Genomic DNA, 12,439 nt, shown 5'->3' with positions numbered 1-12,439 from the left:
ATTGAAGCATCCTAGTCTGTTCATGTTCCAAAAAAAAAAAAAAAAAAAAAACACAAACCATACATTCCCTCGCCAATGAACATTTGTGTGGAAGATTAAAATCAAAGAGAGTATAGCAGACAGAGAGCAGAGAAACAGAAAGAGTGGGCACTGGAAATCAAATCACTTATTTCTGTCCAAAAAAGACATACTGTAAAAAAATATTTGCTAGTTTTACATTTTTGCAAGCTTGATTTTAGGTGTAACCCAGAAATCTTTTTTGGGCATTTTTATAAAAAATCTTAAACTGACATTACTAAATAATAAGGTTTAAAATGTTGACAGTGTTAAAAACATGTCAATTAACACCTTCACTACACAGTGACTTCTCACACACTTGAAATAAACAGTCACTGTGCTTGTACTGTGTAGTCTTTCTGAAAATACTTTTTGCATGATGGCTTCCAGAATTTTTTTTCTGTTTTTTTTTTTCCTGTCTTAAAAAACAGTTTTGGGCTTTACTTGCTCTTTTAATTAAGCACAGTTTAAAAAAGGTATACATTTAGGTAAAGTCCTCTCATTATAAAGCAAAGATTACTGGGCTCAAGTCTTGTTAACTTTACTTAAATTCATATGCAACGTTTTTACACAATTCTAAACAAAATAAACACAATATTGGACTGTACTTGCTGTTTTTAAAATTAAGCAAAGTTCAAAAATGATCATTTTAGGTAGAATCTTTTCATTTTAATGAAAGATTACAGGGCTCAAGAATATTTTCTTTTTTTTACAGTGTGGTCCAAATATATAAATCATATATAAATAAATATATTAATCTCATATTTTAAAATCAGTTTAATCTATATTATGTGCTCATCACATTTCCACATTCATAAATTAGTACCTGTTATATAAGCTATAGCTGACATTAATTCCCTGTTCAGTTGTTTTGTTCTGCTATTTGTTTGTTGTTTGTTCGTACTGAGCGGGTCGACCCGAGTAGGACGGGTTCCTCTGACTTGTCTTGGTTCCTTCCAAGGTTTCTTCCTCTTAGAGGGAGTTTTTTCTTGCCACTGTTGTCCACACAATAATTGGCATCCCTGTGGTGCTGCTCATAGGAGGGGTGGACCTGTTTTTCTCTGTAAAGCTGCTTTGTGACCGCTTTTGTTGCAAAAAGTGCTATAGTAAATATAGAAATAAAATGGAATTGAGTCATTTTTTAAGTCATTTTTGGTGCATCACTTTTCATCACATTTTTGGTGTAACTGAAAAACCTACTGAACAAAACACAGGTCAGGTCAGGTCCATTCTAAAGTGCGTCAACATGTTCAAGGCCAGGGTGGTTCTTCTCACACATTTCTAACAGAACTAGATTTATCTGGACACCCAAGTAGAGCGTTTAAGTAAGCCTGTATCATATTCTGATGCATCCTGATAAGAGATAATGATAATGAGATGAAACTGATGAGAGCTCTCTAGAGAGCTGGTATATTTAGAAGCCTGCAGGGTTTTTATTTCCTCCTCAAAGTGGACAATTCTTTTTTATAAATCCTGCGCTGTCCTCTGAAAGGAGTCTTATGTAAAGCTTGCGTAAGGCATTCTCCACTGCATGATCTCCATACAGATCCACCTCCACTGTCTCTGCAGGCTGTTCCTTAGGGGACACGTGGGAGCCTGGCCTTGCAGAGCTGTTAAGTAACTCTTCACTTTAAGATTTGCTAATTGCTTTCATAAGGGAAGTTTTATAACTGGTCAGTACATACACCATGGTTGGACAATAAATCTGAAACACCTGGTTTTAGAGCACAATATTTTATTGTCCTGACGGACAGTTCTGGTGGAAACAGGAGAGTTGAGGTGAACATTGAATTCTGCCGTGATTTGGGCAGCCGTGGTTTTATGTTTTTTGGGTACAATCCGGGTTAGCACCCGAACATCCCTTTCAGACAGCTTCCTCTTACAGCGTCCACAGTTAATCCTGTTGGATGTGGTTTGTGCTTCTTGGTGGTATGCTGACATTACCCTGGATACCGTAGCTTTGTTGATACATCACAAAGACTTGCTGTCTTGGTCACAGATGCGCCAGCAAGACGTGCACCAACACTTTGTCCTCTTTTGAACTCTGGTATGTCACCCATAATGTTGTGTTCATTGCAATATTTTGAGCAAAACTGTGCTCCTACCCTGCTAATTGAACCTTCACACTCTGCTCTTACTGGTGCAATGTGCAATTAATGAAGATTGGCCACCAGGCTGCTCCAATTTAACCATGAAACCTCCCACACTAAAATGACAGGTGTTTTAGTTTCATTGTCCAACCCCTGTATACCTGCTATGTTCTTGCTGGAGTGTGACGTGATGTATTTGTAATTCATTACTTGATACCTCTGTCAAACAGCATTCAGAATCCCAGATCTTTTAAGATATCAGAGTTTCTATTCTCTCTGCATTTTCCATTTTCTCAGTACAGTGTCTGTTTAGCAACTGAAGAGATTAAAGCTGATCACTTGGTTATCTTTTTACTCATCTTGCTCATCTCCCAGGTTTCCATGTAGTGTTGGGCAATATATTGCAAATATCAATATATTTAAAAATATTTTGTACAATAGATAAAAAAACTGACCATATCGCAATATCGTAATATGGGTAGAATTGGCTCAATTTCCAGAGAAATGAATTTAGTTTTTTTCTTTAGTAAATTATGCCACAGAATCATTGCAATCAAAGTAGCAGAATGGCGACTTTGTTTCACCATCTCAAACAACACAATTAAGTGCAGTTTACTGAGTCAGTGAAATACCACTCTCTTAAGTTAATTATTAAATATACATATTTCTTAGGTACACAGTTAGATATTTACTCTTTAAATGTTCAGCATGCTTTGTTTTTATACTACATACAAATACTAACCTTTACTCCTTAATCTATAATGTTTTTAGTCATATCGTCCAGCCTTATTATCATGTGGCATGTGCAATTTCTCTAACTGGCCCTGCTTCAGCTCAACTGGCCTACTGTTAGCTTTTAGCCTTGGTTCCATATTTTTTGCAAGTAGCCATTGTGATTAGCCCCAAAGGGCTAGTAAACATACATCCAGCCTCAAGAGAAAGAGATTTATTTACTTATTTTCTGTAATTTCCCAATGGCCATTCACATGTACCCCAAAAATCACTAACAATGCCCTTACATTAAACAGCCCCAACTTCTGATACAACAGCTAATTGATATCTGTGCTGGCAAGCATAACACTAGTTGGGATGTGGGGAGAGAGTGCCTTCCACCCGCCCCTGATAGCGCCTTTTTATCAATGTGAAACCGGCACCGTTCTGGTTCGCCAACCTAATTCTGCGCTTCCAACAACAAAAGTGATTCCATAACCAAGAACATTCGTTCACAGCAGAAACTAAAGAATACTAAGCTCTTCGAAGAGAACCATGACAACATCTGTGGGCAACATGATGTGACGTTTTAAAGGTTCTACTAAACCTGTTGGAAACAGTTAGCTAAAGTTAGCTAAAAAGGATGACGCTTCTTATAAGCCTGTATGGAGTTCTTTGGTAGAAAAAGCGCTCAAAGAAAGCAAGCTCTCTTGGACTCTGGCTGCTGAGGGCAAGCAGAATGTTTAGGGATTGGAACTTGGAATCCTCAGATTAAAGTGACAGCGCCTTGTTTGCTGGACTTGTCTTGTTTTGAGTCAAGACTCTTATGAAATGCTTTATATATATTTATTACACAGTGAGTAATATTGCACTGATCCTTTAACGGAAAGGGTTTAGGCCTGGGGAACACGTCTGGAACTTGTCTGTGACCTGCACTTGTCCTTTGTTGCTTTATCAGTCAAACACACAGTGTAATCTTCTACCCGCACACACACACACACACACACACACACACACACACTGCTGAAAAACACGGCCCATGATTACCAATACCACATCTGATTATGACACCTTCCTCCATTCAGAATGACTATGTAACACCACAGATTGCAATCTCAGGGTTTCAGGTGCACGAGTGCGTGTAAGTTTTGCTCACAAGTCTCACCACTGTGCTGCAAGAAATAGACGGCACTGATCTGCAGCTAGAGGTGTTGCACCTGCAGGGCTGCAAGGCGATGCAATCCAACTTCAGGTCCACCTTCAGCAATACTACAAATCACCACAACAAATGCAGCATAATAAAGCCTTTTCTTCTAGTCAGTAATGGAGAAAGATCAGCGTGCTCTGTCCTGTATTTAACAGTGGTATAGTCTGTTATACAGTTTCAAGAGATGTGTACAGGGTGGGCACCCAATAAATAATAAAAATTAAAAATAAAATAAATAAAGTAAATAAATTCAGGGAACTTTTTTTCCATTTTCCAACTGAAATTACACACCCATCTCTTGAGATTTTTTATTCGCAATCGTAACAGTCGTTAAAAAAGTCTTTAAACCTTCGCTAGAAAATACTCAAAGATATTGGGATAAATCTGCAACGGTCAAAATCCATGCCCTCCATGCCCTCCTCACAAATGTTGAAAATGTAAATACCAAAGGTTACTCCAGATAAAATTGTTAGCTATTAATTATACTTAAGGCCCATCTGTGGGCTAAGGCATTTTAACATGTTAGGTTTGCCGTAGAACAGCTATACAAAGACCAGGGCTTCTGGAACAATAAGCTTTGGACTAATTGATCCAAAATTACCATTTCTAGGAACAATCCTAAAAAGAGCATTTGAGCAAAAGAGCCCTACATCCACTGTGAAGCATGGAGGTGTGAATATCATGGTTTGGGTCTGCTTTATTGCAGCTGGGTCTGCAGCAAACTCTACATCATAGATCCACAATTCATTTCACTTATTCATAAACACTTAATATATAAAACCAAGCTAAACTGCTTGAATTTTTGCACCAGGAGGGGCAAAATGATCAAAAAGCAGTGTGTAAGACTGGTGAAAAAAAGGCTTTGAGAAAATGCCAAGATGCATGAAAACTGATTAAAAAAACAGGGTTATTCCACCAAATAGTGATTTCTGAACCCTTAAAACTTTATAAATATGAACTTGTTTTCTTTCCATTATTTGAGTTCTAAAAGTTCTGCATCTTTTTATTGTTCTCATTTTCTGCAAATAAATGCTCTAAATGACAATATTTTTATGAGGAATTTGGGAGAAATTATGTCTGTAGTTTATAGAATAAAACAACAATGTTCATTTTACTCAAACATATACCTATAAATCAAAGAAAGCAAAGAAAGTGTCTCTTATGTTTTGTCTAGAGCTGTATTATAAATATATGATATATTATACTATAAATGTATATAAAATATGGGTAACATTTTATTTTAAGGAACACAAATTAGGAGTTTATTAATGTCTTATTATTTGCTTACTAAAGCCTTAATTGGACATTTGTAAATGATTTATTCACTACTTATTAGGCTTTATTCGGTGTAAGTGTTATTGGTGCTTAATTATTGGTCTGTGATTTATTAAATATTTATTCAGTTCCTTTTAGTGTCTAATTAGTGATGAACAGAACCTCACTTGGTACACATCTTGGTCTATTAGTGACTTATTAAGCCCTTATAAACTCCAGCATAGCCACAACCTTTCCAAAGTCACATAGATCAACCTGCTGCCAATGATACGGTAATAACATGTAGAATTAGCTAATAGTTAATGCTCAATAATCTGTTTGACATAACTGTTTATTGTGCACTATAAGAACTAATACAGCCATTATTAATAATTTCCACATAACAGACCACTAATTAAGCACCAATAACACTTACACAGAGTAATGCCTAATAAGTAGTGAATAAATCCTTTATAAATGTCTAATTAAAACTCAGCCCCCCATTTTCCATCACTCCTGCCTCTCCTAGTGTGAGTTAGGTGATATGTATTCTGGATCTGTCTGTGGCTGTTAGAAGGAAGGAAGTGGGAGTTTGAATGAGCACCTGAACAGAGGCAGCTTTTAGCAGAGCTGGATCAGCTCCATGTCACCCCGAGATGAGACCAGGGGCATTTAGCTGCTGCTGGACAACTGCTCAGTGCTTCACATGCAGCTCCGGCTACAGGATGCTCTGATAAAACCATATATAATATATACGTTTAACAGGTATCTAACTTCTATCTCCTCTGCAGTGAACAGAGATTAGTTCTGTGTAGCAGGTTACATGACAGCTAAGCCTGCAGTTCTCATGTGTACAAAATGACAACAGTGTAATGTATATATTTGTAATATATCATACATCATAATACTATTTTCCTCCATTACAAACCCCAGGTTTGAGAAGCATGTGAGGAAGGACTGTTCAGTCAGCATCTCTCACATGCCCAAATTATGTGTAACATACCTGCTTACTAAAAGTTGGTATATTGAATAATAAGCCAATATATTTGATAAATAATGAGCCATAATATCTAATAACCAGAGGTGGAAAAAGTACTGAAAAATTGTACCTTTACTTTGCTAAAAATCTAACTAAAAGTACTCATCTAAAAATCTACTCGAGAAAAATTTAAAAGTACTCAATTTGATTAAAAGTTACATAGTTACTTTTAATTATTTGATGTAAAAAAAAATCATTAAAAACATGAAATCATACAAAAAGAATGTTGGTCGGCGCATGCACAGTGCCGTAAAGCACATATCGATGGGTATCGTAACTGGACAGAACGCCGGTTCCCCCGAGCCGCACACACAGACCCCAGGCTACAAAGCTGATTCACACAGCGTCTCTTCCGCTAACCGTAATAAACACTACATGCAGAAGTTCAGCTGCGCTGCCATGGAGAACAAAACCATTTTTTTTTCCTCAGCATTTCATTTTTTACTCAGTAATGGGGAGTTTTCCAAATTAGTGAAGTAAATTACTTGTGTCAAAATGTACTTGAGTAAAAGTAAAATTACCTATTTTAAAAACTACTTTAAAAATTACGAATTACTCATAAAATCTACTCAATTACAGTAATGTGAGTAAATGTAATTCGTTACTTTCCACCTTTGCTAATAACGAGCTCATGCATTTGATATATAAAGAAAAGTTATTTTGATATTTGATAATGAGCTGATACTAATGATTCATTTTGAGTCTGTACACTTGAAAGTTGCTATATTTATATTTATATATAAGCTGATATTTAATAGAAAATGAGTCACTATATTTAAAAGTAAAGTAATATATTAAATAAATATATAAATAGATAGATAAAGAGCTGCTGATATATGTGATAGATAAATTAGTCTATAATTTGTTTAAAAAGAGCTCATATATAGAAAATTAGATGGTGAATTTGATAAAATAACAAGCTCATATATTTGCTGGTATATTTGATAATGGGCTGCTATGTTTGATAGGTAATAGACCAATACATTTGATAATGAGCCCATATATTTAATACACAAAAAGATATTTAACATATAAGAGCTCATATATTTCACAGATAATGAGCTGGTATTCTGAAAGATAATAAGATGATATGACAATTTAAATATTTGATTAATAATAAAATAATATACAGCTTTTTATAGAAAATGTACATATATTTGATAGATAATGCACTGAATTATTTAAAAAATATCTTGCCTCACACAAGATATCCAATCTCACATTTCTCACATTTAGGAACAATACACAGCCTTAAACATTTAACAACATAATAATAAAACAACTACACTCTTTCATTTTTAAAAATGAGCAAACAGTTAATTATTGAAATATAAATATTTAAAAATATATATTTTTTTGATATTTGAGAAAATGAAACATTAATGGGCTCTCCTTGCTAAGAAAAAGTTAATTGAGAATATTGAGGTAAGCAAAACTTATTGAGGTTTGATCTATACTGTATATTATATGATAGGTTGGTAATGTAATTATTGTGACAGATCTAATTGAGAAGGATCATTCCAACAAATAATTTTTTATTAGGTTTTAATGTTTTTTTGTCAGAAAGCGGGGGTGCTCTGTAAGTTTGGATGAGTACTCCTGCATTAGCGGGTCAGCGAGGGTCACAGAGCGGGTTCATCACTGTGGCTTAGTTATAGGGTGAGCTTTACACGAGCAGATAATCAGGATTAGACGTGTCTGTTTCTCGTGAGGGCTTTGAAGTGAGGGAAGATGTCAGTGTTCCTGTTTGAAGCGCTCGCTGTGAAGCTACTGGATAATATTAGAAGAGGGTCTTCTGTCCACCCTGATTTACGAGAGAAAGAGTCAACAGTCGTGACACATTCTTGTCCTGTGGGGTGTAAAATAAGCTCAGGAGTGTGTGAACACGAGAGAGAGAGAGAGAGAGAGAGAGAGAGAGAGAGAGAGAGAGAGAGATTTTTTTTTGAGATTTAACATTAGAGATTTAACACATTAATCTGGATTTAACCAAGTTCCTCAGCATCACCTCAGGATTCACTGTCCCAGTCCCTCTCAACACATTCCTCCGTGTTAACCAGATTGAGAGCTTTGCAGTCCCCAATAAAGAGAGAAGAGAGAATGAGAGAGAGAATGAGAGAAAGAGAGAGAGAGAGAGAGAGAGAGAGAGAGAGAGAGAGAGAGAGAGAGAGAGAGAGAGAGAGAGAGAATGAGAGAAAGAGAGAGAGAATGAGAGAGAGAATGAGAGAAAGAGAGAGAGAATGAGAGAAAGAGAGAGAGAATGAGAAAGAGAGATAATGAGAAAGAGAAAGAATGAGAGAGAGAGAATGAAAAAGAGAGAGAATGAGAGAGAGAATGAGAGAATGAGAGAGAATGAGAAAGAGAGAGAATGAGAGAAAGAGAGAGAATGAGAGAAAGAGAGAATGAGAATGAGAGAGAGAATGAGAAAGAGAGAGAATGAGAGAAAGAGAGAGAATGAGAAAGAGAGAGAGAATGAGAGAAAGAAAGAGAGAATGAGAAAGAGGGAGAGAATGAGAGAAAGAGAGAGAATGAGAGAAAGAGAGAATGAGAATGAGAGAGAGAATGAGAAAGAGAGAGAATGAGAGAAAGAGAGAGAGAACGAGAGAAAGAGAGAACGAGAGAAAGAGAGAGAGAGAGAATGAGAAAGAGAGAGAATGAGAGAAAGAGAGAGAGAGAGAATGAGAGAAAGAGAGAGAGAGAATGAGAGAAAGAAAGAGAGAATGAGAAAGAGAGAGAGAGAATGAGAGAAAGAGACAGAGACACAGACACATAAGTAAGCCTACAAACTTCTGAGTTTCAGTCCAAGTCCAATTAAGTTGAGATGTCTGGATCATTCCCTTTGGATCATGACTCACACACGCACACACACACACACACACACACACACACACACACACACACACACACACACACACACACAAACACACAGAGCTCTATGATTAAACACTGGTAAGTGTACTGAGCATTAACACTTTATTTCATTATTATTATTAATACACAGAAGCAGAGCTCCAGCCCAGAACTGCATGGCAACTCTTCAACCACCCCATTACACAATCCCTGCCTCAAAAGAGATCTAAAGAGTCATCTACAGCGCTGACACACTTTTAGTTTTTTGTTCCCTGTGGATATAAAAAGCAGGCACACACACACACACACAGCCCCACCAAATGCACGGCATTCCAATTACACCATAAAAAAAAACAAAAAAAAACGTCTCCTTACGGAGCATCCTAGTCACAAAACGACTGACTGCCAAAGCAGGAGCAGCAGTGCTCTCCGAGACCAGAGACAGTGGTCAGCAATGTCAAGAATGTCCCACAGACACCCCGGAGGGAATTCGACTCCCGACAACATGCGCAACAACACGCAGGTGTGGACACAACAATCCCACCGGAGGACGACTGCTAACTCTCTAAATACTCTGAATTTAAGACTGTTTCATTACTGAATACTGAATCTGAGCAGCTCCAAGCATTTCAGTCCAGGCCATTCATTAGTCTTAATTAGCTTTCTTGCTTCAGAAAAAGTACGTCAATGACTACAATGAGCATCAGAAGCAAATTAAATTATTGTAAAGAATTGTGGAAATGTTTTAGGCACCTGTGGGATTATTTTTTCGGTAAAGTAAGTGTTTATTAGCTCAGTAAAACACTAAAATTACAACTAGGGCTGCAACTAATGATTGTTTTGGTAGTCGATGAATCTGTTGATTATTTTTTCGATTAGTTGATTAGTCAACGATTATTTCTGCAATTTCCTCATCTCTAAAAATGATAGAAACAGCTGAAAATGAGATTTAAAAAGCATTTAAAACTCAAGATGTCGTTTGAACGTGGAAAGTACTGATATCTAGTTGAGTGTAAACTGTGTAGGTGAGCAATTTACCCATCTCCCATTGTGCTTTTGCCTCCAGCACTTTGTGTAGTGCTGTGATGTGGTAATGTCACAAGTTAACCATTAGTCGACAATGAAATTTATAGTCGACAAATTTAAATAATCGACATTGTCAATTTGGCACAACTTTAAAATAAGACTACCTTTATAAAGGGTTTATAAATGCTTTACAATTAGTTTATTAATGGGGACAAATTAGGTTGTAAATGCCTTAAAAATCATTAATAATCAGTTATAACACATACGTAGAAAGTGCAACAATGACCTGCTGTTTGTTAAATAGTGAACCCACAGCCATCTATACTGGTGCCCTTTCTAATTATGTGTTATAACTGATTATTAATGATTTTTAAGGCATTTACAACCGAATTAGTCACCATTTATACTATAAACTAATTGTAAACCATTTATAAACCCTTTATAAAGGTAGTCTTATTTTAAAGTGGTACCGTCGATTTTATCGACAAATCGTTGCAGCCCTAATTACAATAAATACAAAAAAACAGCCCTGTTTCCTTAAAACATCTCCTAATCTCTCCTCATCTGAGCTTAATAGAGTTATTTCTAGTTCTCATCACATCAACACCTGGTTTGGTAAATTGGTAAATGTGGTAAATCAGTTGAGCTGCTGACGGAACTGAACATAATATACACATGCTGGCTGAGGGAAATCATCCAGGAGAAATCTGGAATCTCTACACTTTGTTCTTCAGCATCAGGCTCACAGGAAATAACATACTCAGTTAAAAATGAGAATTACCGTTATGTTTTACTGTATTTATGTTTATTGCATGTATTAAAATCACATGTGGAGCATTTTTCAGTTAAAACACTCTTAGGTGTCTAAAAAACATGCTTAGGTGCCTTAAACTTATGCACAGTACTGTAAGTCCAAGTTAGGTAAAATAAAGGTAAAATAAAATAAAGGTAAAAGGTAAAATAAGTTTGAAATAAGAGCTGAATTAAGTTGATATCACAACACAAACACAAGCATGTCCTCAGGTCCACAGTACGTACCCAAGTCCAGCACCCAGACCTTGCACTTCTCCAAGTGTCCTCCTGCCGGGTTCATATGGTACGCTGGACGGAAAGATAAAAGCGAGCCCAGCCCGTGTGCCATTCCCGAGAGAACGCGACTGATCCGAAAAGCTGTGCATGGAACTGAGAGTGTCCTGCCGGATAACGCGCGAGAGTGAGTGAGTAAGAGAGTAAGAGCGGAGGAGAGTTGCTGTTGCGCTGACTGGTAAAGGAGCGACAGCGAGGGTGGGACAGAGTGAGCGAGAGGGAACGAGAGGGAGGGAGGGAGAGAGAGAGGGGGAGGGAGAGAGGAAAAAGAAGAGAGAGCAGGATAATTCGTAGACTGCTACTAGAGAGGTTTAAAGAACTTGATGGGAGTTTAGGAGGATTTTCCCTGACTTTTCTTGTCGTCTAAACACAGTCGGCTCACAGCTGGCCTTGTTAATGAGTTTAATGGTTTAAAGAAACCATATCAAACAATATTAAAGTAGCAGTCTGTAGGATTCGTGGATTTAGGGATTTAAATACCTCTCTGGTGAGAATGTGTGAATATGTAATTGCAGCAATCTCTTTTAAAAGAGTATTTTGAATGTTTTTTTTAGTATATCGCTTCATCCAATATTCCGGTATTCGTTTTTCACGTACCGCCATATCGCTAGAGGTGCTACAGAGTGCTGCGCAACGTTAGCTACTTAGCATAACAAACACACAGGAGTGACAGTAGTCGAACGCTTATCTTGCTCTGTCCTGACAGGAGAGATTTAAAACAGCACTTTATCAGAGGAGCTCCTGCTGCTGTTCTTCACTGTATGAGTAAAATAGAAAAACAACAGCAAACGACCAAAGGTTTCGCAATTATTCACTCAGAGAAAAAGAGAGGAATGGAATTACGTATTTTATCCACAGCTCAAAAAAAAGTTCCTCTCATCCCTCAGATAAGCCAAGTATCAGTCTTTGGTACAGAATCATTTACTTCATTAACTATAGCGCTTTTAAATATAGCAACACTTCAGCTTGAAGGATAATATTCATATTAAACTTGTGTTTAACCTGTGCAATACAACATTTAAGAAATATCTCTTTGAATACTTAAAAATTTGAGTATTTTAGGTCCACTTATTGTGTTTATGGAATTATTTACAACATTTTGTTTTTAAAAGGAAGCCGTGT

The 12,439-nt window shown here is 36.8% G+C and overlaps 1 protein-coding gene across 5 annotated transcripts in view; it reads right to left on the bottom strand.

Annotated features, from left to right (window-relative positions):
- triob (trio Rho guanine nucleotide exchange factor b) overlaps positions 1–12,439 on the bottom strand; it is a 274,443-nt gene that overhangs the window by 34,797 nt on the left and 227,207 nt on the right. The gene's annotated exons all lie outside the window — the stretch shown is intronic.

This window comes from Astyanax mexicanus, chromosome 6 (assembly GCF_023375975.1).
Source record: "Astyanax mexicanus isolate ESR-SI-001 chromosome 6, AstMex3_surface, whole genome shotgun sequence".
NCBI classification, from domain to species: Eukaryota; Metazoa; Chordata; class Actinopteri; order Characiformes; family Acestrorhamphidae; genus Astyanax; species Astyanax mexicanus.
This window is presented reverse-complemented; position numbering and strand designations above follow the sequence as displayed.